The sequence below is a fragment of the Siphateles boraxobius genome, unplaced genomic scaffold (assembly GCF_051911475.1).
Source record: "Siphateles boraxobius isolate OS27281-9 unplaced genomic scaffold, OSU_SipBor_1 66, whole genome shotgun sequence".
In the NCBI taxonomy this organism is placed as follows: domain Eukaryota; kingdom Metazoa; phylum Chordata; class Actinopteri; order Cypriniformes; family Leuciscidae; genus Siphateles; species Siphateles boraxobius.
In genome coordinates this window covers 27,096,937-27,123,625 of record NW_027509193.1, presented here as the reverse complement: position 1 = coordinate 27,123,625, position 26,689 = coordinate 27,096,937, and the positions used below count along the sequence as shown (strand labels likewise).

Genomic DNA, 26,689 nt, shown 5'->3' with positions numbered 1-26,689 from the left:
GCCCAGGCAGTTTCATTTGCTTTGTTCTTATGGATATTTCTCTAGACACCATGCACTTGCACTGTTCCACATCTGAGGCTATTCACTGACAGCAGCAACCACGTGTGTTGACTTCTTGCACGAATCTGTCGGTTTAGTCTTGGTGCATTCATTCTAGTTCACACTGGCTGATGCAACCCAGACTGTCATTGGGGCAATGCCAAATAGATTAGATGCTGCTTTACTCTGCTTGTCTTCACAGGGGAGAGAACTGAGCTTAGACAATCCTCCTAATATGCACCAATTCATTAACATCCATGCATTCTCTTTACTGATTATCCACTCCAGGGTGACGGGACAATTCATTAGCACGAAACCTGTATGAATGAGAACAATATGAATACTGGAAAGAATATTTCAGGTTCAGTACAAGTTAAGCTTAATCTACAGCATTCATTCGACAGAAGTCGGAATTGTGTTTTTTGTGTCAAATGCGTTTGCTTGAGAGTAGTATGTAGTTTCTGCAACACTAGTGGCACCTAGCGGAATTACAAACAATACAGCAAACGCCCCTTTCGTGCGTTGCGCCTTCCCCAACTCAAACATCACAAACACAGCTTTTACCGGTGCTACTGAAGGCATGTCTCAACAGGTAAAATGAGCTACTTTCAATAGAAGGTTTAAAATATTAGGAATATTTGGTAACACTTTTGAATACTGTTCCGTCATTAATGAATGAATGAACACATGAACAAATGAGTAACACATTATTAACACTCCAGAAACTACTATTAACTAACAAGAAATTCTAATTAACTAATTAGTAAGTAATAGCACTCAGTTGAATGTGGTAGTTCACTATTAGCTAATCAGTAAAAAAAAAATGTCATACCTCCCAGAGGACTACTATATACTACATATACTAAATACTACTACAGCTTCATAATTAACATGAATAATGCATAATGTATAATATAAGGTAATGGTAACCCACTAGTATTGTCTCAGTAGTACTACATCCTTAAAGAAACTACTCAAAATTTTGATCAGTATTCGAAGGTGAAAAGCATGATAACTCCCTAATATTGACTGAAGACATTGTAAGCTTTTGAGGTTTTTGTACGTTTTTGGATAGTAATGACTCAAGTGTTACTACATCGCTCTAAAGGAACTACTATTTATCATCGGTATTCTAAAGTGAAGATCATGGTAACACACTAGTAATGACTCAAGTGTTACCAAATCCATCGGAAGGAATTACTATTCAAAATCTAACAAAATGATTACAAAAATTACTAGAGAGTTAACAAATTTTTCACTTTGGGAGATGGGATGGGAGTGAGCCTTCAGAGGTTGTATTCAGACAGCTTGATTTGACGGACAGCTTTCCCTTATAATGCAAGGCATATGTGAGGGGAATTTCTGAGGCAGATATTCAAAATTTACTGTCTGTCTGGAATCCTGTTTATAGGGCCCGAGGTTGATTCCAAATATACATTGTATTTACTAGTGGTGAAAATGAATGATTTGGTCATGTATTTAATAATGTATGAATTCTAGTCCTATAAACTATGTAAACTCAACAATATCTGGCATTGGGACACATTAGTTCTCTCCTGAACCATGTGTTTGCTGCTATACGGATATCTCAGACTAGACTGGGCTGCCTCCTCCTCCTAAACAAAACGGATTCAAATTTATTTTTTCCCATTACATATGCACAAATGAAATAATGTCTTTAATGACTGTTGTTATTATGTATTATCCAACACCTACATACCTATCTACCCATCTACTGTCTGTCTGTCTGTCTGTATGTCTATCAGAACTAGCAACAACATTTGTGGAAAAACAAAGAGGGTGCATGATTTTGGAATAACAGTTGAATAAACAAATTGAGACACAATATTGCCAGTTACTTTGTCTGTTTTTGCTCTGCCAACGAAAATAGCAGAACTTTTTCAACACAGAGCCACCCACAGTATAGAGTTTTGATACTAAATGTTTCATTGTTTTTAAACAAATCAGTTGAATGAATGATTCAATAACTCAACCAAAAAGACAGGCACTTGTTTACGTTCCTGAACATATCTTTGATTTATGATTCAGTGACTGTTTCTAGCGTTTTTGTATGAATTGGTTAAATTAATGTTTCAAATCCCTCACTTATGAAGACACCTGTGTAACCTGCAGAAAGAATCACCAAAAAATCCCCACCACTAATGCACAGACTGACAATTTGCTACATTGCTTGGTAACTGCTGGTTCTCCTAATGAGCATATCACTTGGGGGATGCATCATTTATTCAGTTTTTGAGGACTATTTAACTATAGTGAACTGATGCCTTTTTTGAAGTTGCTTTTGTTCCAATAATCCACTCAAAAGGATCCACACAGGCAAGACCTGTGAATTTTACCACAGCTAAGGGGCTTCGCATCATGCCCCAAAACACCCCGTGGTAAAATCACTGTAACACATGGCCTCTTGTAGCTTATTGCTTTAATAGACATCTCTTCTGAAGCTTTCTAGCTCTCAAGATGCATTTCTCCTGAGTAATTCAGAACATCATCAATATTCTTCCTTGCCTCTTGGGCCATCACTCACTCTCACTTTCACATTGAGCAAGCGAAACTCCAGACTGTTTCACATCATATTATTCTACTTTCTTTGCATAACACTGTTTTTTTGCGTGGAATGATTTGGAACATAAAGAGTGTTTGCGTGTTGTGTGACTTTTTAAAACCCCTGAAGCCTAACATCTCAAGAATAGGTAAATATATTTCTGTTGCGCCGCTAATGTTATTCATCTCAACGAATCAGTCGGACACATTTCTTAAATGTCATCATTTTTATTTCCAGCTGAGAAGAGGCATCCCTCCCATAGCCATGGCCATTAGCTCTGCCATACAATCATTTCATCTATGTGGGGCATGAAAAAGAGGTACAACGTGCGGCATCAGCTTAAAGCAATTGTTCATCTCTAATGACTTACATTTAGAAAACTCTCTGCAATGCTAGCTGAAAGTAATAAAAGCCAATTGCATCTCTAAAACCGGCACAGATGTGATAGCTTATCATCTCGCATGCAATTTCAACTTCCTCTACCTCACAGAGCATATTTAAAGCAAGTCTCCCAATGAACCCCTATGATAAGAGGTGAAATGTAATGTTTTTTTTTTTTAATTATTATGTATTTATAATAAACTAGATACTATGGTTGGCAGACCTTCGCCATAACAGGATGGTATTGATATTACAAACAATGTCTTTATAGCTGATTCGACTTTGTTACATACTAGAGGGTATGCACATGATGTCACAGAGGGCGGAGTTTTGTTTCTACAAAATATTCTGAAACAACCAGAATATCCATTGATGTCCTCATCACTTTAATTTCGCCAACATATCCTGTCTTGAAGTACAAACAAGCGTCAAGTCAAATGTATGTTACATATCACTTCACAATACACATCGCTTCCAAGCGGCTTTACAGAAATTCATAATGTCTAAAAGATTTAGGGGCTATGTGATATGATGAGATTATATTAGTAATATATTAGTAGAAAAAATATATTAGTAATCATCCAGATTCCCCAGTGTATGAAGGTAATTCATACATTTTACTTCACAAAACTATATTGCACAGTCAAAATTACATGTATTCTCTTTATAAAATACAATTAGATTTTTAATTTATATTGTAAATTAACCAGAATTATTACTTTGAAAGTCTACTTTTCTGTTTTTCTACAGCAGCTGATAAACAGTGAGTACTGCTATTACTAGAGGACACATGAGTGTATCCACACATAAATGTGTATTTATAGAGGTCACTGAGGCATGGCAATGACCTTGTGATTTATTTGAGCTTTACTAAGTGCATCAATCCTTTTCACCTGTCAGAGAGAGAGAGAGAGGTAGGAGAAACATTTTACCAACAAGCAGTGCTCAGAGTATGTGACCAGTAATGGTTCTTGTAGACCATGCTTCATAAAGTTTTTTTTTTTTTAGTCATAAACAACCAAATATGAAAATCAATCAAAACCGACTGTCACAACAGAATATCTGCAGAACATCTGGTTTTGATTGATTTTGGTATTTGGTTGCATATATATATATATATATATATATATATATATATATATATATATATATATATATATATATATATATAAACTGCTACACAGTCCCTGTAGTTTCCATCATGCTTTACTGTTGAGTGTCTAATGCCTTGATCCTCAGACTTATTTGAATGGATTACTGTAGTAGATCTGAGATCAACCTTTAAAACACTTCTTTTTTCTTTTTTTTCTTTTTTGGTTTAACAAATCAAGAAATTTAGAGCTGATCACAAAGCAAAGCTTTTATTTAACTCCTATTGCATTGCATTCAGAAATTAATAACGCACTTTGCAGAGGGAAGTCAACCATTGTGGAGACCGGAGCTCTCACGTGGGCCGGTTCCCCAGCAACAGCCATTTCCAAATGGCCCAAATGAACAGTGCACTGGCGGAAGAGCTAGAGGCATGACATGGCCGAGCAGACATATTAGTTTTTACTTGTCAAGTTACAGCTCTGGAAACCACAGATTCATGCACCACTAGCTCAAAAGACTATAAACAGTCATTGAGAAGCCAACACAAATTCTTAAGAAACATGGGTATATAAACTTTATTGTATCTAAATGGGATGATTCGATAAAATGTCACTAGTATTGACAGCATTTAAAACCATTTGAAGTTTATAGAATATTGAATTCATGGAATTAATAAGTTGATTTCATTGTGTTTAATCAGTTAAATTAATTAAACATGCCAGTGTCATCATATTTATTTAATGCATGTGCCTAACTTTTTATATTATAACTGTCTCATTCTTTTCTCAAATTTCTGGTGCTGTTTTCAAGTTTTCAAGTAACCGTACAATATGAAAACAGATTTCACTAAGTACATGTTACTTCCTGGATTAACATCTTTGTTGATCCTGGAACAACATTCAAATCAACCAATCAGATTTTAGGGACACGTTTACAGTTTACGTCAAGTTTAGGCTTATAACCAGGGTTAAGCTGCATTCACACTTCAAGCGACTTTGTCGCTGCATGTCGCCAGTGGCTGGCGGTGAGATCACTAGTGGGCGTTCCCACTGGTTGCCTAGTAATGTTTGTGAATAACATTCACGGATGCTACTACATGTTGTAGACAACGAATCAGTTTTCTTGCTGCTACAAACAAATATTTTAGTAGGAAAAGTCTACATATAAATGGAATCAGTACCTTTTAATGGAAATTTTATTCCATTCTTTTATTCCATATTAAAGATGAATGAGAAACAGCAAGTGGTCTCTGCCATTGTGAATATTTATCTGCCACAAAGGGGCAAATGCCGGTCTATCTGGGCTCCTGTCGCCAACGGTCACTGGCGCTTGTGGTGCCAGCTCTCCATTGAAATGAATGGGATCGTGTCGCTTTGTGTCGCTGCTTCTGTGAACACAGCTTTAGGTGCTTTTACATCAGTGTTATTTACATGTCATTTCACTCTGATTTTAGGGATAAGTTATAGGTAGGGTTAGTGTTTAGGTTTAGGGGTAAAGGATTACATTTTCGGACAGGAATGTTGTTCCAGGATCAACAAAATATCTAACTTGGCAAAATCAGGACGTGCATATACAGCTTAAACTGTGACATTATTTGTGAAAGCTATATATTGTATTGCCGATTACATGTGCATGGCAGGATAAACATAGATCCCAATGAGATGCTGATCATCCCAATGTAAGAGTCAAATGGCTGCTTTACTGCTCTATTAATAATTAGAGTAATTAGAGCTTGCTTGTTAATCGAGGCTCACTCGGGCCGAGAGAGGTAATGATGAAGAAAATAAATGTGAGTCGAGGCTGAGAGGCAGCTGTCACATGTTCATTACAGTGAGTGTGACTTCTCTCACTGCCTATGCTGATGAGCACATGGAGCCCTTCCATAGACACTGAGCTCTCATCTGTGTCCTCTCATCACAGCCTGCAAGGAATCTACGCCTGCTAACCTCCACAAGAAGTTTGATGTTTGTGTAATTCATATTTGGCTAATTAATAATGCTTTTAGCTGTATATGTAGAAGCAATTCTGTGGTAAAATGTGAAAAGAATTGTGCATATAGTCTGTTCAGGTCTACTATCCCTCTTCCATTCTCCTTTGCTGAGCAAAAATCATGACTTACAGGAAGATTTGTCTCAGTGTGACCGTTGGATGCTCTCTGTCTTCTTCCCGAGTGAAGTGATTGAGTGAAACAGGGGAGTTCTAGGATTTCAGTTTTAGGGAGGCTTAAACTCCTGAGCATGAGCTGATGTGGCTCAGGGGAGTATTTCTTGCTTTAAGTGCACTAGGTCATAAATTTGAATATTTTCAGTCAAGCGAGATTTGTAAATAAACATTAATATTGTATCTGCTTGTCAGGAAATGTATATCGGTGGCATATTTGGGTGTATTTTATATTGTGATTTCATATGAACGGAAAGCCCTCTGAAAGGGAAATAACCACATATTGCAGTCACTGCTCTCAGAGTCAAGTCACATTTTGTGACAATACAGATTGTTTCAAAGCAGCTTTACAGAGATAACAACAAAAAAGTTTGTTTCCAGAAGAAAATAGTGTCACAGTCCAGCTTAAGTAAGTTCAGTGATGTTTCATTTTTGTTTTAAAAAAAGTTATTAATTTAGTTCATTTAAATATATATATATATATATATATATATATATATATATATATATAGCCGCTCTGGAGTAAATTGCGATGTCAATCGTCCAGCTCAGTTCAGTTCTTGTATAATAGTGTCAATGCAGGCAGATCAATATTATTGTGGAATATTAAATTAAATGTTAAATTTAATGTCCCCCCCAGAGAAAGATCATCTTAAGCCTGGTTCAGACGGCAGGATAATTAGGCAGATTTTAGCCCCGATTTACCCCTTCCGACAATCTTAAGGATGCTCCGATTATCGTAAAATAATCTGATCAGATATTCCTGCCATGTGTGGTGTGTTAAGACTGCTCTCGTCTGATCGGAAGGATGTCGGGACCACTCCGATCTCAAATCGGGGATATCCAACATGTTGGATTTTTTTGGCACGATTTCTCCTCGTGTGTGATGTCCCCCCGGGACAAACGAGCACGCAGCCTGTGGACTGTGGCCTGTAGCCAATCAGAAAGCGAGGTGACGAGGCGCAGAGGAAGCACCGGGAAACAAATCAAAACACCCGGCGGCATGGCTCACCAGAAAGACCGGTGGACGTACATGGAAACAAATATGAACGTTTATTTCAACGGTAATTAATCTGTGTAGTACGTAACGACATTTCTATGAGAAAAAACAACAACTCACCTCCATATCACGATGTAGCAAGTAAAGTCCATGCCTTTTCTTTTGATAACTTTATTTTTTTTCGGTTAAAAATAAACTACAAACTATCGCCACTGCATCCTCTTCCGCCATGATATGTTTACTCTGAAGTCACGTTTGATCTCGAGGGATTTTGCGAGATTTTCCGTCTGACCTGGGAATGCTCGGGAGTCAAATCGGTTTGTGTGTGATGTGTTAATTTTGTCGTGTGGCTGCGCACCACCAGAGGTGGAAAGAGTAATAAAATATTCTACTCAAGTAAAAGTACTACTACTTCAATGAAATTTTACTTAAGTTCAAGTAAAATTACCGGTCTAAAAATCTACTCAAGTAAAAGTTAAAAGTAGCTCATTTAAAATTTACTCAAGTAAAAGTTACTGAGTTACTTTTTTAACAGCAGGGTGGGGTGGGGTACTCTCCCGTGTAGGGTTGTAATGGTATGAGATTTTCACAGTATGATAACGTCTCAGAAAATATCACGGTTTACAGTATTAATCAATTATTAGATAAATAAACGGTATTATTAAATTATGGTTATTATTATTATTATCATCAGTTAAAATGACAATTAAATTAAAGAAAACAGTTTTTTTCAATAAAATTTCAATAAAACGAATCAATTAAATTTAATAATTGATAATGAATTAGATTAACAACTTATTTTTAACATTAATAATTTATTAAAATGTTTAAGAATAATATAGTCCTATGAAATGTATTTTATTCAGAAAATGAATGTTTCTTTTTATGATTTAATCCAAATATATTATCAAAAACGGTGGCAATCAAATGAAAATTTAAACTTGTTTCCTTTTATTTTTTGGGGAAGAGCTGCAAAAACAGATTTACTAAATTAAACAATGGACAAAAAATATATTCCTTAGATTAATGTTTAAATAAATTGTATTATTATTGTTGTTGTTGTTGTTAGTATTATTATTATTATTATTTTTAGGATTATGTTCTATTGCATGCCTACAATAGTAGTACATTTCTGTCATAAGTTATCCTAGTTAAACCAAACTTTTATTTTGACGGGTTTTAGTGAAGACCTGTTTCAAAGTGTATTTGACAATGTGTTTTCTCAAATAAAATGGTGGAAATGCTCAATAGGCGTTCTCTCAGAGCAGCTCTGGAAATGTTCATGTATTCATGTCCTCAAATTGTTTGTGAGACGCTGAAAACAGCATGTACTTGAGTAGCCTATGTAGTAACTTAGACCAAGCAGAGCAGCTCATTCACACCGATTCACACAGAAACGCAGAACAAGCAGGTTATATATTTACATAGCAGTAGTTTTGCGCTTAAATATTCACAGACCATGTTGCGATTGGAATTATTGCAAAGTTCTACTTTCCACGTATTCATCAATCCATTTATTGCGTGTTTTATGTGACATCTTCTGCGTTATGTAAATTCCATTTTCATGACTGGATTCCGGGATTCCCTCTGCATCACGTAAATAATTCCCCTTAAGTTATAATCGGGACATACCTTTATCTGCAGGGGGATGGTGTCCTATGTATCCTCCATTTGCAGCCACTTTGTGTCCACATTTTTTGCAAATTGGATATCTCCTCGAGGACAACCACACTTTTTTCTACATCCAAAGTATTTCCATACTGGCCATAATTCGCTTCATAAGAATTCGAGGATGCTTCGCGTTCAGCTTCAGCTGGATCTGCGTCACCTTTTTTGCACGTTTGTTCTCTCACCCTTCAATCAATGCAGTAGTTTCCGGAGTGTGATTTTTTTTTTTCTCCCTTGTATTATTTTTTACTAATAATGAATTATGATTTCAAATGTAGCGAAGTACAATACTTCAACAAAACGTACTTAAGTAAATTACAGATTTTAAAAACTACTTAAAAAAGTAGAAGAACACAAAAAAACGACTCAATTACGTAACACGAGTAAATGTAATTCGTTACTTTCCACCTCTGCGCACCACACACTGTACGACCAAAACTGTTAGACCCACGATTTTTTTTCGCCGTATGTGGGGTCTCTCAGGTTTGGAAAATCGGCCAACAATTTAAAAATTTAATTATAAATCTCTGTAAATAAAGACATCACGAAATGGCTTAGTGCATTTATCAAATCGCAAAGGCTGTGATTTAAAGGTGCAGTAAGTGATTTCTGAGAAACACTGTTGATATTTTATCATAGCTGAAGCCAAGCAAAATAATGCTTCATGAAAAAAAAAATGAGGATGACGAAGGACCAAATTCACAATTTTTATCAGAAAAAACTAAATTCGATTTTTTGCCAAACTTCTATAGCCCTAACTACACACGCAATATGCTGTTTTAGGGACAGAAGTAAATCTGCTTCAACTGCTTCAGCTTTCAGTTGCAAATAGATGCAAATTTAGAGGCAAGTATATGCTGATAAACACTGTAGTCTCAGGACAATGGGATGGTTTAAAGCTGAAGAGAGCACCCCTGTCTTAGGCTGTAAGCACAACAATGGTTTAAACCTGAGGGTTTAAATCCCTCTAAAGAGGTATGTCTGACCATCTGCCATTGCTTTTTGTTTTAATTTAGGTATAAAGCTGTATATCAGATATTGATTTTGCTTACAATATAAATAAACTCACTTTAATGCATCAATTGGTGTTTTTTTTAAGGTCCGCTCCTGTATCCAGAGAGTATGGTTGGCCATTGCCTGCATGCTGAGACTTGAATACAAACACTAAGAGGCAAAGTAGACAGACTTAAGCCATTCACACCATAATCCTATGTAATCCTTAAAGAGCCAGGTAACTTCTTTGGCCCAGGTACTTAACATGCCGTCTATAAGAACATATTGAGAAAAGGGTTACTACAAAGGCCAGGCGGCCTTAAAGGGACACTTCTCCCTAAGAATGAAAAATCTGCGGTTTGCTCACCTTTGACATTCCAAACTTGTTTTAATTTGTTTACTTTTGTACAAATAAAGAAAGTAATTGGGCATCCATTTTGTTTTGGACCCCATTAACTTTCATTGTATGAAAAAAGTCAAACATTTTATATTTATAAAATTATATTCTTTTTTTATGACATTGGTGAATAAATTATGACAGAATTTTTATATCTTTTATATTTTATATTTTTATATATATTTTTATATCATTTACTTACCATCATGTCATTCCAAAGTCCAAACCTATATAACTTGATTTAATATCTATACTTTCATACTATTGCTTTTAGATGTTCCAGTTAGACTAAAGAGTTGAAAAGGTGAGGAATGTTTACCCAGAATTCCTTAGTAACATAATTGCTTTATAAATAAAACCAGCTCCTAGTATCCACATCAAACTCATGTTATACTCTGAGGAAACATGCTTTGTCAAACTATTATTTATTCATGCAGCATGCTTTTTTATTTGCTCTTGAAAGGGTCTGGTGCAGCACTACAGGTTTTTAGTTGAATGGACTCGCAGGCCGCGTTCTGCGGATGCAGATTAGAAGATGGAATGCTTTTTGACGTCTCGGGCTTCGAGTACTCTCTCTCGGGCATGAGATGCAGTAGTAATGGCTGTATAATGCCTACGGTGATCTCAGTGATGACATGAGATAGAGAGGTGTGAGAAAAGGGACGCTTTGTGTGAAGTGTGGAAAGTGCCATCTAGTGGCATTAAAGGCCAGCTCTTTCATCTTGCTTGGCACATCATCATAGCTTGCCTTTATAGCTTGAAAGGACTTTCTCTCATGCATTGGTCAAAAAATAACGCTGCCATTAGATACCTCGTACTTAGAAATGCTGAATTTGTACATTTGCATTTACACCTACCACTAAAAAGGCAGTTAGAGAGATTTCAGATCTGAGACTTTAGTCAAACTTTGACTTATTTTATACTTACGTTAAAACTTTATCTATCTTTCTATCTATCTATCTATCTATCTATCTATCTATCTATCTATCTATCTATCTATCTATCTATCTATCTATCTATCTATCTATCTATCTATCTATCTATCTATCTATCTATCTATCTATCTATCTATCTATCTCTGTCTGTCTGTCTGTCTGTCTGTCTGTCTGTGCAGTTGTATTTTGGCCTAAATATTAAATCCCACAATCCCATCAAAAATGATATCCCGTTCCTTATATTTTCCACGCTTACAAATGATCAGACTGATATTGGTGAAGTGTCTTGTGGCTAAAATTATCAACTAAGACCAACATTTGAGGACTTTAAATGTTTGCTGCAACTACTGTAAGGATTTAGAAGAAATCAAAGGAAACACAGTGTCAAGAGCCAATGAACTAAGGAGTGTGATAGTTTCGAGATTGATTAGATGTTGTCATCTGATGTCCTCATCATCTTAGAGTCGCTGACTATTTCTGAAGAAAAGAGGTAGAGACCCAAAATAATTATTTACAGACTTTAAAGAGACTGTCACACAAGCTTAACTGATCTCTCATAAAGATGTCAAGATAAATTGCCCTCGTAAGATTTGAAACTCAAATGTCTGTGCTGAGCAGTAAAGCGAGATGAGACATTAAGTTTTTGTAATTGCCATAAACACAAAATTACACCTAAACCCAACAATTTAGAATAAACAGCTAAGAATTCTTCTAATATTGCGGTGTCTGTGTTGTTGCCACCTGTTCTTCAGTAACAATATTTGATTTTGGCAGTAACAAGGGCATTCACACTATCAAAACAACTGAAAGTCATTCTGTTTCAATGAGAGCTGTCGATTGCAGCGACATGAGTGACAGTGATCATTGCAACAAATTTTAACTTCATGCAACTGATAAGTGACAACTACCAATGAGAGCAGAGAGAGAGAGCAGACGGTAAAGCCAGGTTATCCACCTTCTGATAGGATTGGATAGTAGAACATGTTTTTTTTTTCTTCTCATTTAAACATGAAATTGAACCGAAAGTTTTAGGATTTTAATGATTTTAAAACGATAAAAGGATATAATATAAAACAAAAAAGAAAAGGTTATGCAATTTTTGTCTCAGTATTTTTAAGTGAATGTCGTGTGAAGTTTCGTAAACCAGTCACAATCAGAATCAGAATCAGAAAGAGCTTTATTGCCAAGTGTGCTTGCACACACAAGGAATTTGTTTTGGTACTGAGGCTTCCAGTGGACATATACAAATACAACAAGAAACATAATACTACAAATTATAAGAATAAAACATAAAAATTTAAATATATGAGAATAAAAGTATCACAGTTGAGTTTAGTCAGAATAGACATTTTCAGATTTACAGATTATGAACATATTTATAGTGTTTTGAATATTATAAATAAATAAATCTACATATAAGTATCACCTGAGTTGTAGGGTATTGCACTAAACAGTGGGAGTATTGCACTTAAAGGCATATGACTTGAGAGGAGTGTTAACTGTTCAGGAGGGAAATGGCGTGTGGGAAGAAACTGTTCCTGTGCCGAGATGTTCTTGTGGCCAGTGATCTGAGTCGCCGTCTTGACGGTAACAGTCCAGGGTGGTGTCCAGGGTGAGTAGAGTCTGTGATGATTTTACCTGCTCTCTTCCTCATTCTGGAAGAGTACAGGTCCTGGAGGTTTGGCAGGGGGGCACCAATAATCCTCTCCGCAGTCCGGATTGTCCGTTGTAGTCTCCTGATGTCTGATTTGGTAGCTGAACCAAACCAGACAGTGATGGAAGTGCATAAGACAGACTCAATGACGGCTGAGTAGAACTAAATCAGCAGCTCCAGTGGCAAGTTGAACTTCCTAAGCTGGCGAAGTAAGTACAGTCTCTGCTGGGCTTTTTTCACAACGGAGTCAATGTGATTGTCCCACTTCAGGTCCTGAGAGATGGAAGTGCCCAGGAACCTGAATGACTCCACTGCTTCCACATGTTCATGATGGTGAGTGAGAGTGGGGGGAGTGCTGGGCTGTTCCTCCTGAAGTCCACGATCATCTCCACTGTTTTGGGCGTGTTCAGCTCAAGGTTGTTATAACTGCACTAGACAGCCAGCTGTTCAACCTCCAGTCTGTAAGCAGACTCGTCACCGTTTCGGATGAGACCGATGACAGTGGTGTCGTCGGCAAATTTCAGGAGCTTGACAGAGGGGTATATGAAGTGCAGTCATTAGTGTACAGGGAGAAGAGCAGTGGGGAGAGAACGCACCCTTGGGGGGCGCCAGTGCTGGTGGTGAGAGTTCTGGATGTGTGTTTCCCCAGTCTCACTCGCTGCTGTCGGTCCGTCAGCAAGCTGGTGTTCCACTGACAGATCGAGGATGGTATGGAGAGCTGGGTCAGTTTGGCTGTGAGAAGACCAGGCATGATGGTATTGAAGACCGAACTGAAGTCCACAAAGAGGATCCTTGCATAAGTCCCTGGTCTTTTGAGATGTTGCAGGATATAATGCAGCCCCATGTTGACTGCATCATCCACACACCTGTTTGCTCTGTAAGCAAACTGAAAGGGATCCAGCAGGGGTCCAGTGATGTCCTTCAGATGGGCCAACACCAGTCTTTCAAACGACTTCATGACCACAGATGTGAGAGCGACAGGTCTGTAGTCATTAAGTCCAGTGATTTTGGGTTTTTTGGGGACAGGAATGATAGTGGAGCGCTTGAAGCAGCAGGGAACTTCACACTGCTCCAATGATCTATTGAAGATCTGCTTGAAGACCGGGGCCAGTTGGTCAGCGCAGGCTTTTAAACAAGCAGATGAGATGCCGTCTGGGCCTGAGGCTTTCCTAGTCTTCTGTTTTTTGAAGACTCTGCTCACGTCCTCCACACAGACCTTAAGCTCAGTTTGGATGGCAGGAGGGGGGAGTGATGGGAGTGCAGGAGGTGATGGTGAATGTGTGAAGTGCAGGTCAGAGCCGGTGTGTGGTGTGAATGAGGGCTTTTTAAACCTGCAATAAAATGAGTTTAAATCATCAGCCAGGTGTTGATTGTCCACAGATCGGGGGGATGGTGACTTGTAGTTGGTGATGTTCCTCAGGCCATTCCAGACTGATGATGGGTCGTTGCATGAAAACTGTTTTTTTTTTTTTTCAGTTTTTAAGAGTAGCTTCTTTTAGCAACTCTGATCTCCTTTGTCAGTCTGTTTCTGGCCTGGTTATACAAGATTTTATCCCCACTTCTGTAGGCATCCTCTTTGGCATGACGAAGGTGTTTGAGTTTCCCAGTAAACCATGGTTTATCATTAGTAAATGATAAGAATGTCCTGGTAGGAATGCATGTATCCTCACAGAAACTTATATATGATGTTACAGTATCTGTTAGCTCATCCAGATCGTTGGTAGCAGCTTCAAACGCAGTCCAATAAGCGCAATCAAAGCAGGCCTGTAGATTCTGCTCTGCTTCATTAGTCCATCTTTTTACAGTCCTTATACAGGTTTAGCTGATTTCAGTTTCTGCCTGTAGGTCGGTATGAGATGAACCAAACAGTGATCAGAGAGCCCCAAAGCTGCCCGTGGGACAGAGTGATACACATTTTTTATTGTGGTGTAACAGTGGTCCAGTTATTACTGTCTCTGGTGGGACATGTAACGTGCTGTCTGTATTTTGGTAGTTCACGGGAAAGATTTGCTTTGTTAAAATCCCCAAGAATGATTAAAAGAGAGTCAGTCAATTTTCCACAGTGCAATTTTCAAATTGCACAATTTTCCAGTGCAATTTTCCACATCTTATCTTCTATCATTAAAAAAGATATATTAACTACAGTGGGGTGCAGACATCTGAGACCACCCTGAAAATCCATAACTTACATAAAATAGAAATATTAAGATTAAGATTCTGTAGTCTAGTAGGAATGCCTACTAGTAGCCAACAACAAAAACTTGAGATATAATTCGCCAGGGGTTTTGTAACTTAAATATTTTTTTATTGAATTCCTAAAGTAAATATTATGTGAAAATAAATAACTGCTATTTTGTGTACATTAAATTTTATCCTGGAACTGAACAAAGTTTTAGGTTTTTAGAAAGGTTATGACATAACAATTCTGAGAAATGTGTACATTTCAGGATTCAAGTAGAAACCTATATTAGCAACCAACAGCATATAGACTCGACGGCCTCCAGTGGTTTGACGGCTGTCAGTGTGAACCCGAGCTTAATGCAGCTGAACTGTTTCGCGAGAGCTCAGGAACCAGGTATTTCAAACAGTTCTTCGATTCTCTGTGCCTCTTTCATTAGGTGGTTAGTAATGCGAGAGCGCACGTGACAGCGAGAGCAGCGTGTTAGTTATGCGAGTAGACGAAGTGCCTGTGGAGGTAATAGCGTGAGCTCAGCTGGGCAGGAATGGCGACCGAGGTCTCCCGGGGAAGCGAGGAGGCAGTGGACAGCTGCAGTCTGCGAGGGGGGCTGGCTGACTCACATCTCTGCAGGAAGAGGGAACCTGGGGATGGCTGCGGGGTGGTGGAGGCGAGGAGGAGGTGGGCTGCATTGAACAAGGTGCCCTGTCAGGGGCCTACTGATAGAAATTACTTAGACCTTAAAGATGATTTCCCACAGAAGGAAGATGATGTCCGCCACATTTCAAAAAACATTTCAGACTTAATGAATAGCAAGAGGATTGTAAATTACATATTCACCAGGCTCCTCCCGGCTTTGAACATGTTTCCCTCCTCACGCCATGTCTGATTCTAAAAACATCAATAAGCAACAGCAATAAAAATGCAAATTCAAAGTTTCTAGTGCAGCCGTTATCAAAATGTGTTGTTTCTTCCTTGACGTTTTGCTCAGCACTTTAAAGACAATAAAGTTCAATAACATGTCTTGAATCCTAATTGGTTTCATACAGAAATCATCTTTCAATCTTTACAAGATGAGTGCCACAAAAACTATGTTCCTGTTGCTCTCCTGATGTTCCATAACTCTCGACTTTCAGTCGCAATCGCTTCTCCAGCTCGGTCGCTGCCCTCCAGAATTATACCATGTCAAATGATTTCATCTCAAAAAGTGAGGGGGAAAAAAAACAACCTTATTTTCCAAAACAGCCATCTGGCAGGACAGCTCTCAATGTTTCTATCCACCTCCATCCAATTTCCCATTCCGGTCTCCACTCCACAGTCACTACGTCGCTGCGGATAGATCACACATGCAGGAGCTGGAATATTCTGACAGGCCCAATGTCCTCTCTGCCGCCGAATTCTCTGCGTGATTGATTCCATTTCTCCATCCAACATCTTCTCCCCCTCCCTCAAGCTTTCGCCTCATTCCTCCACTCACTGCTGTCATTTGCTATTCATATTTCCTGTGCTCTGGGAAACTGTCTTTTCGCTTATTTCTTAAATTAAAGTGAAATGGATCATACATTGTGCTCAAGGTGTTGGCATTTTCAAGCTCTTATTTAGTTGCGTTTTCCTTTCCACTTGTTTTAAAAATTTAATTTAAAAATTTAACCCAATGGCTGGTTTTGTCCATATGTGACCCAAATTCAGGTTAAAACAACACAGCATTGTGTGGGTGGTGCAACGTGGAAGCGTATTAGAGTAGATTTTCTTGCTTTGACTTATTTGAGAGCTATTTTCATTCGCAAAAAAGATACACAAACTAACTTGACAAATTATGTCTGTTTGATAGTAACTCTGTTTATAGCAGCATTGTATACAATAAAATATCTCTTTTGCAATCATGCCTTTGTTCTAAATATCAGCACGGGCGTGATAACCCCGCATTTGGCGCCATATTAATATTCAGCAAAACAACGCTCTTGTTTGTGATATTGCTTAAATGTGCATATACTTTCATGATGGAAGCCAGGCTGCCAAAAATGGCTCATGTAGTTGAGGTTTGACTGTTCATGGGAAAAAAGATGAGCACTGCAGAATTTCAAATAAAGCACCATGAATTCGTTTAGCTGTGGGCACTTATGTTAATGCATCCTCAACTCTTTATGTCATGTCTCTGAAACCATCATCTCTATTTAGTCTTGACATGACAGATGGAGGGAAGGCTGTGAGGTTGTACGGCAACCCACTTACTTACAAACACCGTACAGAAACACCTCTGCAGAGGATCAAGGCCAATTCATTTAGAGAACACTATATTCTATGTAGCTTAGAATGTATTTTTTTAAAATAAGTATGTATCCCTGAATATTGTGGACACAGAATATTTTTCATTGAGTTACAGGATGTCACGGGTAAATAATTGTTAATGGAGTTGGATGTGTTGGATTCTTTAGAGAAAGGTTTTCTATAATGAAGTGTCTTGTTCTTTTTCACAAGATTACAAGAAAATATCTAAGCACTAAAATATCTGTATTAATTCAATCAGATTTTGTGGCTGGCAGCCCTTTCTAAATGCTTTCTTTTGGTCTGGAACATTCTGATGTTCCTACAAAAAAAAAAAAAAACACCTATATAAATTTGCTCTTTTCCGAAACTTTGTAAGATAGACCGGATTCTACGGCAGCATTCCAATTCACTCCATTCTAATGTTCTATTTTGATGACAACGTTTCTGGACATAGAGCTATCGTTTTCTTTTATTTCTCATCGAACAAAAATTCCAAATAGGCACTTGTATACTACATTTCTATTGTCATCCATTCTGCGATGACATTTTCTCGAGTTTTCTTGTGAACACTCTGTCGGTTTGATGCTGTTATTTGTCGTGATGGTGATTTGAGGTTAATCTCTGTGGGTGAAGAGCATGCTAGCAATATGCTCGGCTCCAAATAGCCAGATGTTATGCCCAGAACCCATTATGAGTTCACTTGGTAATAATGAGGCTTTGTAAGAGGTTTCCATGGCAGCAGCACAATGCCCTTGCTTTCTGTTTTGCTGTGTCATGTTAACATAAGAGGGATTCTTTATGCAGGTTATTCAGTCTCAGGCTTTTTTTTTTTTTTTTTAAGTAATTGTCCAGTAGGTTATTGTGTCCTGATGTAAGAGGTTCCACTCTTCTGTAGCCTTTAGGTTGCACTGCCTGTATTTTCTGTACATCCAACAGTTTGGCAACCAGCACATATCATAATTTAGAGTTAATTTCATCTTTTCTAAACTATCTATACCATTATAAACCAATACAGGAATACAATACATAACAAAGTAGGGAACATTTTTGCCATTTTTATCCTACTTTCTTCTTTCTTTTCGCCAACCTTTTCTTTCTTTATCAGGGTTTTGACAGGGTTTAAAACCTGTATGCCACCCCCCCCCCCCCCCCCCCCCCCCCACACACACACACAAGTCTCTTATGCTCAACTAGGCTGCATTTATTTAATCAAAAATACAGTAAAAACAATAATATTATTACAATTTAAAATAATTATTACATTTTAAAATGCTGTATTTTCAGCATCAGTGCTCATCTTCAGTCACATGATCCTCCAAAAATCATTCTAATATGATGATTTGCTGCTCTATAAGCAGTTATTGTGCTGCTTAATATTTTTGTGGAATAGAAATATCAAAAGAACACCATTTATCTAAAATTGAAAAAGTGACTATACAAATAAAAAATTCTTACCGACCCAAACTACTGAACAGTAGTGTTTATAGCCGTAATCCCCAAAAAAACTGTTGTTGTCCTGTGTGAGTATTCTTCAAAAGTGTCCACAGTCATTTTTGTTTAACCGAAAAAAAGAAACGTTTGGTTTGGAATGACAATAAATGAAAACAGAATTTTACATTTTTTGGTGAACTATTCTTTTAAGAATCTTGACAATTTTATGTGCCCTCTTTTATTATGCGTTTTTCGATTGACTAGCTTTTGTTCGTTGGATGACAAAAATGAAAGAGCATCCGAATGGTGCACAGGGCCACATTAACCTATCAAACTGTGTCTCATCTTTTTTCCATCTCTGTTTTTCCATCTTCGGAGCTTGCTGATTATGTACTGTAGGCTTCCATATCCTGAGTCAGCGTTAGGAAAGGAGTCAGCTCCCATCCTTCTGCCTGCAGCTGCTCCACGCAAAGGCCACAGCACCGAGCGAACGAGTTGATGGTCTGGAAAATTGCATTAAAACCTGCAGGTCTTATTCTTCCGTCTATCACGTACATTTCATGTGCTGAATCAAATTAGTCCAGATATATATTGACGCCATTTCTATGGAGAAACAGGTGCTTTACAACCTGATTATTGTCATATCCTTAAGTTTAATTACATGCATGAAATTGACCTTGGAGGTTTTGTTCTCTCAGCTGCATTCAAGCATTTTTTGGGCTCAACCGTCTTTGTATTGGATAAATCCTTAAATGATAGTGTGCCTGCTTGAGTTGCTTTAAGGAGAAGTGTAACATTTCTACAGCACTAGTGTCACCAAATGTCATAAAAAAATAATGTTTTCAAGCTGATTTTTTGAACATTCCACCATCAAAAAGACACCACTGGTTGAGCAGATTGTTGCTGGGTTGATCGAGATAGTCACACAAACAGAGCAATGTTTTAATAGCGCCACAGGTCTAATACTCTTTGATTTACTTATAGTTGTCTTTGCATAGCAAGTGAATAAGAAGTACAGTATGTTAACAAAATGACATACTTCGCATTTAAAGAGTCTGGATGGCATCTGTCATTTTCTGATCCCATTCTTCCCTCCCTCTTCACTGGCCTGTCCATCCATTGTTGCAGTAAACTGTAAAATTGTGTATTTCATTAATTTGATATTCAAATATTCCTCCTTCCCTCTAAATTAAACCCTAGAGTTTTTCTTCAGTTTACGTAGGCCAGTTGACTGGAGGGCAGACTTATACAGCATACAGTCCTCCAAATTTAATTTTAAAAGTGTACATTTTGCCTTGAATAAACAAATACTATTATACAGCTGTGACGGGTAGCATGTGTAAACACAATGCTAATTGATGGGCAACAGGTGAATATAATGACTAAATCAAACACACGGGAAAACTAAGGGGAAACACAATGAAACATATAACTATGACAACAGCACTTAATGTCATAAAAGGTTTTCCTCAAGGTGCCAAAAAATAGCATGTATCGTATCTAAAAATTTAGCACTTAAAATCTTGGTTTAAAAATATATTTCCCATGCAATGTGTTATATTGCATATTTGCAATGAAAAAAAATATATATACATTTTCTTTGAAATTATTGACACTTAAATGTATAGTTCAGCCAAAAAGGAAGGGCCTTTTAAGTTAAAGCAGATCTCGGCCCCCATTGACTACCATAGTATTTTTTTTTCTAATATGGTAATCTATGGGACCGAGATCTGCTTGGTTACAAACATTCTTCCAAATATCTTCCTTTTTGTACAGCTGAACAAATCCCTTTAAACCACATTGTTTTTAGAAGTTTTTTTGTCTTAAACCCCATTAAATACACAATATCTAGTGATCTGTCCTTGAGGCATTTTAACGCTCAGTAATGTGCTCCCAGAAAATCCCTATAAAATACAGCATATCTCAATATTCAGAACCTGTGAAAGAAACTGAAATTGACAGAAATGACAAGGACACATTTAAGAGAGTCATCCGTTCATCTGTGTCACCTTCAGTTTATATTTGCAGGTGAAGCCAATGCCATGAGGAAGTAATAGGCTTTGTCTCACAAACAAATGAATCCGAAGTACCCAGCATCGTCAAAATGCTGCTCACTTATCAGCAAGGAAACGTTAGATAAAAATAATTAGTGTGCAGCGCCCCAAGGCAGTCCATGCTCTTGACTGAGGCGTTGGGATGAACCTGAAAACCGGACCTGAAATTGTTTCTCCGCAGTCATATGGAAAAATCCAGCTCCCTTCACACGGAGAGGTCTTGCCAGGGTAAGACCAGTGACACTCAATTCCAGCCAGTCCTTCTCTGGTAATTAACGTACAGCGCTAATACCATTTGATACAAATAAAGCACGACTCCTGCCTCCTCATAATTCTCTCTCACTCGAAAGTAATTCAAGGTTTCAATGTGCCCGAATGTCCTCCTCTCCCACGAGAGCTGGCTTCATTACAACTGAATTGTTTCAGCATCTCTGAGCCCCTCCTGTGCAACTCTTTTATGTTTTCCTGTGACACACGTATGAATTCTAAATTACCTCAAATATGCAGTGGGAGAACATCATAGATGAACAACCTCAGAGGGGATCAAACACCTTCAGAAGGCCACCGAAGGAAGGCGAAAGGAAACAAGGGTGGAGCTGGAAATATTTCCACCAGCAATCTTCATTACACACATGGCATTATACAATACTGCTTTGAATAGCCATTATACAGGTATGTGTAGAATTCAGTTAATTCAGATCTAGAACATTTAAAGATCATTATGGAACATGATACAATGTTTCTCCTGGGATTCCTTAGGGAAAAAAAAGTATAAACAAATAAGACTACCTGAGATTTTACACTATAAAATGTTTTGTGTTCGTACATATGGCAACAATTGTCTTATAGTCTGCCTTCATTCTTCTCGGTCTGCAATCAAGTCAGAGATTTCAATATGTATTAAAATATTTCTTCTAGGACAATTGGTTTTCAGGGTAATTTGCTTCATCTGAGAATATTTTTTACAATGCAGTCTTAGAAATTATAATAGGCTTACTAATAAAATAAAATTCAGAACTGTCTTCATCAGTCTCTCTAGCTCTTATTTACCATTCATTTATGAAACGAGAAATGACAATTTAAAAGTGTTCACATATACAAGGGAAATACGTTTTGTTCCAGCAAATTCCCTTTAAGACAAGTAATTTCACTCGGTGACCATCTTTGAAACACCTCTCAGGCAATCGAAGTGCAGCTCCTATCTTTTTGAATTGGGAAACATCAAATTCTCCAAAACTGTTCGCCAAGCTTACAATTAAATTTCATATTTGAAATCATCAATGAAATCTGACAACTACTGTCTCATAAATTTTGTTTCTAAACACTCCAATCATGGCAGAAAACAATATTTTTCAGGCTGGATCAAGCTAATGCGCTTGTGCAGTGGAAGCATGCATCTGACTGACTCCAGAGCTTCTAACGGCAGCTGCAGTGACGCGATGACCCTTACTAATTGGCGATTGGCTCTTATTAAGAAGGTATTTAGAAAATTTAGAAGCTCTTTCTTATACCACCATATTGAGGACGCGTTGCACTTTTCCCCAATCAAAGCAACACGAGTGACACGTCTTTTGTTATTCTATAGTCTTTGGTTCCAGTCCCTGATTCTGATTGGTGAATAGCTGTTTTTTATTCACGATAAAATACGGCTATGAGTGCTTCACCCAGCGGTTCTGTCTATGTATCACTACACAACACCCCTAGCAATTACTCTTAGCAACATAAACATATTCTCACTGATACTGTGATATTGTTCATTGAAGCTTATAGAGTATTGCGAGAGATAGAGTAAGTGATTGTACCTGCATATACAAAAAAATATAGCATTTTCCTTCAGGTTAGTCCTATTCGTAATAAACAATCTGCCGTGATGTCATGTCCTTTGAACAGTTAAGGGGTTTTACCGTGCCCTGCCACGCTAGTCTTTTGTCTGTTGCGTCTTGCTTCTCCGTGTTCACAACACGTTTCAGTCCTTTCAATATAAAAATCTTCTCTACTGACTGACTCACTCATAAAGACAATCTTTGTTGTCATCCAATGACAAAATAATGTAACTTTTGTTGCTGTTCACAGTCAGGGACTATATTTTCTAGCGGAAGGAAGGCTTTTTACTTTTTACTTCATGAAAGTTACATTGATACATATTTTATTGGCTTTAATATTTGTATTGTGTGGTAACCGTTTTATAAAAGCAATAAGGTACTCGAGGCTAGTGCTCCAGCCGTGACTTATTCACGATACAGCACAGCCTTGAGTAGCCTACCTTATTGTTTACTTTGAATAAAAATACTATACACCTATTTTCTACATTAATAATAATCAGAAATGTTTCTTGAGCATCAAATCATGATATTAAAATGATTTATGAAGGATCATGTGACACTGAAGACTGGAGTAATGATGCTTTTGCATCATAGGAATGAATCACATTTCATATTTATTAACAGTAGAACTCCCAAGGCAGTCATTTTGACTGCTTTAAAAATTTGCAATGTAATAACTTAGTTGAAATAAAACCCATAACTATACGACCCTGACTTTTCCCAAATGTGCCTATATTTTATTCTATCATTGTTATTTAATTAAAATTACCAGGCACAAAAGAGTGTTGCGTATTTCTACCTTGAATGGCCATAACAGTCATACAGACCGTATGCATTACAGACCGTGTGTCGGTTGCTCCTTTTTCCGCTCTTGAAGATGCATCACCGTTGACTAGCAACAATTTCGCTTGTTGTTTGTTTAGTCTATTGCAAAGCTGAAATCTAGCTTTAGCTTCTAGCTAAAACCAATTGAAATATTGAAAAGAGAATATCAGAACAATGTCAGCAAGAAGAATGACTGCCACAGAGGCTTTAGCCATGCTTCAGAGCCTTGATGAGGCTGAGTGGTTGTTGGTTAACTAATACATTTTTACATACATCATAATTAAAATGTAGTGTTCTGATGTTTATTATTACCTATCCTAACATTACAGATCCATTTATTCTTAGATTTGATATAGCTTATTGAAATTATATGCAAATAATGTATGAGCAGTCAGAATGACTGCTATGGCCATTATAGTAGTTATAGAATTCCGGGAGTCCTAGTGTTAAAACAGAAAAAAAAGATGTTTAAATGACAGTAATAATTCATGATATTACTATTTTTACTGTATTTCTGATCAAACTAAAGCAGTCTTGGTGAGCATAAGATAGTTCTTTCAAAAACTTTAAACCTTTAAAATTGTAGTGTAAATCAAAATATGAGAAATGGTTCATATTGAAATCTCTGACTTGATTGCAGACTTATCCTTCCCTTTAATTGCATTGCAGTCTAGGGGAAACAACTGAGATATTAAAGAGATCTTTTTTTATGTTTTCTTTCCTAATGAAACTATACCACACACTTTCAAATGGCCAGAACAAGGAACATTTCACAAGTGCTTAATGTGTGGTAAAAACCTTTGAGTTCATCTACTGCCGTCTCATTAGGTTTTGCACAGGAAACAAAAGAAAAAGCCATCACTGCTCTGCATGCTCGCCAATGCAAAATGTCACCCAGACCAGGGAGCAGCTGTGTGCTCCCAGAGGAGGCTCCGTCTGGCTTGAAGACCATGCCTGTTCTGGCCTATAGCACACATGGCCTCCGCTTGACCATGGAGACTCAGGCTATTAATGAGGAATAGACAGAGGAGAAAGCAGAGCTAAGAAGGTTCCCTACAGACACTATTACCATTTGTTTATGTAGCTCATTTAAGTGTGGAGTACAGGCTTCCTCAACAACACATGCCTCATGTTGTTAATGGAATCATTTATATTAATATTTGCAAGAGATTCAGTATGTTTTTAAGGAGCTTGGGGCCAAATGCAAGCAAAAACACGAGTAAAAAAAAACGTGAATATAAATGATGGCTTATGCAGATCAGGTGTTTTTTTTTTTTTTTTTTGTCCATTGCAAACACTTCAGTGTTGACTCTAACAAGTTATGCGGCTCATCTGTGATGAATGCAGACACTTTGCAGTAAATTCTAGAATCTAGAAAATCTAGAATCTGGAGTGAGTCAGGCTGGACAAACAGCAAGTCTATGTTATATTAATAAGCCCAGTCTCTATTGGTTTACCCAGAACTTACATAAAGGCCTCTGTTTTCTGCTGGCTGAAGTTATGCACGCTCTTGGCCTTTGCCATTCTGTTGCTTTAAAGGTCACAGACTTGGGAGAATGGACCACACGATGGAGTCTGTTTTCTTATGCCCATTAAAGCCATCAGTCATCCCACTTCACATTTTTCCACTGATGGATTTCTCATATTCATTTCATGGACATTTGAGTTTGGTAGGTAAAGTTTTTGTAAAGGATAGAGGAAAGTGCCGATATAATTTGCCTCTCTGTTCTCTTTTCATGCTCAGTTGGAGACTAAGCTGCGGAGGAACTGTATTGCTTTAAGATCATCCTGGTATTCCTGAGTGAGCCCTCCACCAGTCTATTTTTTCCCCCCTAGATATCCTAAATGACAGTTTTAAAATGGTAATGATAAAAATAACGATGATGATGATGATGAAGAGGGGATGAAGGTGTGAGTGATGATGTTGATGATGGCCATGCTCTTTTCCAGTGTTGCAGTTTGTTGGTGTTTAGTCCCAATGGATATAGATGTGAGTCTTACTTACTGTGGAGCCTTTGATTTTATTTTTTGTGTGTAGATTTCTGTATTGATTACTCATAGATGTGGTCTTATTTTATTAGTCACAATTAAAGAGTGTGTTAGTAAACAAACACAATTTGACTAGTAACACATAAACAGTAATATAACCATTTGGTTGAAGACTGTTATGAACTCCCCTGTCTAAGTTAGAGAAGGAACAGATAGAACTAGTGTTAAACACAAGCTGTGTGCTACACAGTACAAGACAAAACAGGAGTGTCAGGGCTCTGTCGCAAAACCAAGAAATAGACTAGACAGAACCCTGACACACAGATGTCCTGCCTTTTAAATAAAGTCACAAAAAGCTTGGTTAATGACAAATATGTTAAAATACAAATACTTGTTAGTATGAATCATGCGTAGGGTGACCACCTGGTTATTGTTCTGTTGCAGGACAGTATATGGGATTTTACGGGACAATACAGGACACGTGTGTGAGAGATAAATTTACTACTATTATACTATTTAAATATATATTTACATTAGTTAGAAGGCCTATTTACCATCACGTTGGATGATAACGTTTTAAATAAATCCTTAATAAGCTTTAATTGTGACCAGCTCTGTGACTCAATTTGCCGAGGTTTGAGTGATACAGTGTAATTTACTTTACAGGACCTGTAGTAGCTAAAAATCACATTTTATACTAATTAGCGCTGTCAAATCGATTAATCGCATCTAAGATAAAAGTTTGTTTTTATATTTGTGTTTATATTTATTTATGTATATATTATATATATGTGTGTGTGTGTGTGTGTGTGTGTGTGTGTGTGTGTGTGTGTGTGTGTGTGTGTGTGTGTGTGTGCGCGTGTGTGTGTGCGCGCGCGCACGTGTGTGTGCGCGCACGTGTGTGTGTGTGTGTGTATCTGTGTGTATCAGTGGCGTCATGCCCATTCAAAGTGAGGGGGAAATTCACATGCCCCTCAGATTTTTCCTCCCTGATAATTTTTTTGGCACAACTCTATTCCTATTATGCTCCATAATTACCAGAGCCTATAACGACTCAAATGTATTCTTCTGGATGCGTAATAAATCGGTCAGCATCAGCCCGCCCCTTTTTCCTAATATGGTGTCTGTGTATATCAAATCTAGAGCGCTACGCGCGTAGCGCTCTAGAATCTTTGCTGTGTATGTTCAAGCAACTCACTCGTCTGGTACGTTGAGCTGGCAATGTTTTACAGATAGTCTTG

General features: G+C 37.6%; 1 protein-coding gene across 2 annotated transcripts in view; it reads left to right on the top strand.

The window, feature by feature from the left end:
• elfn1a (extracellular leucine-rich repeat and fibronectin type III domain containing 1a) overlaps window positions 1-26,689 on the top strand; it is a 126,126-nt gene that overhangs the window by 86,751 nt on the left and 12,686 nt on the right. The gene's annotated exons all lie outside the window — the stretch shown is intronic.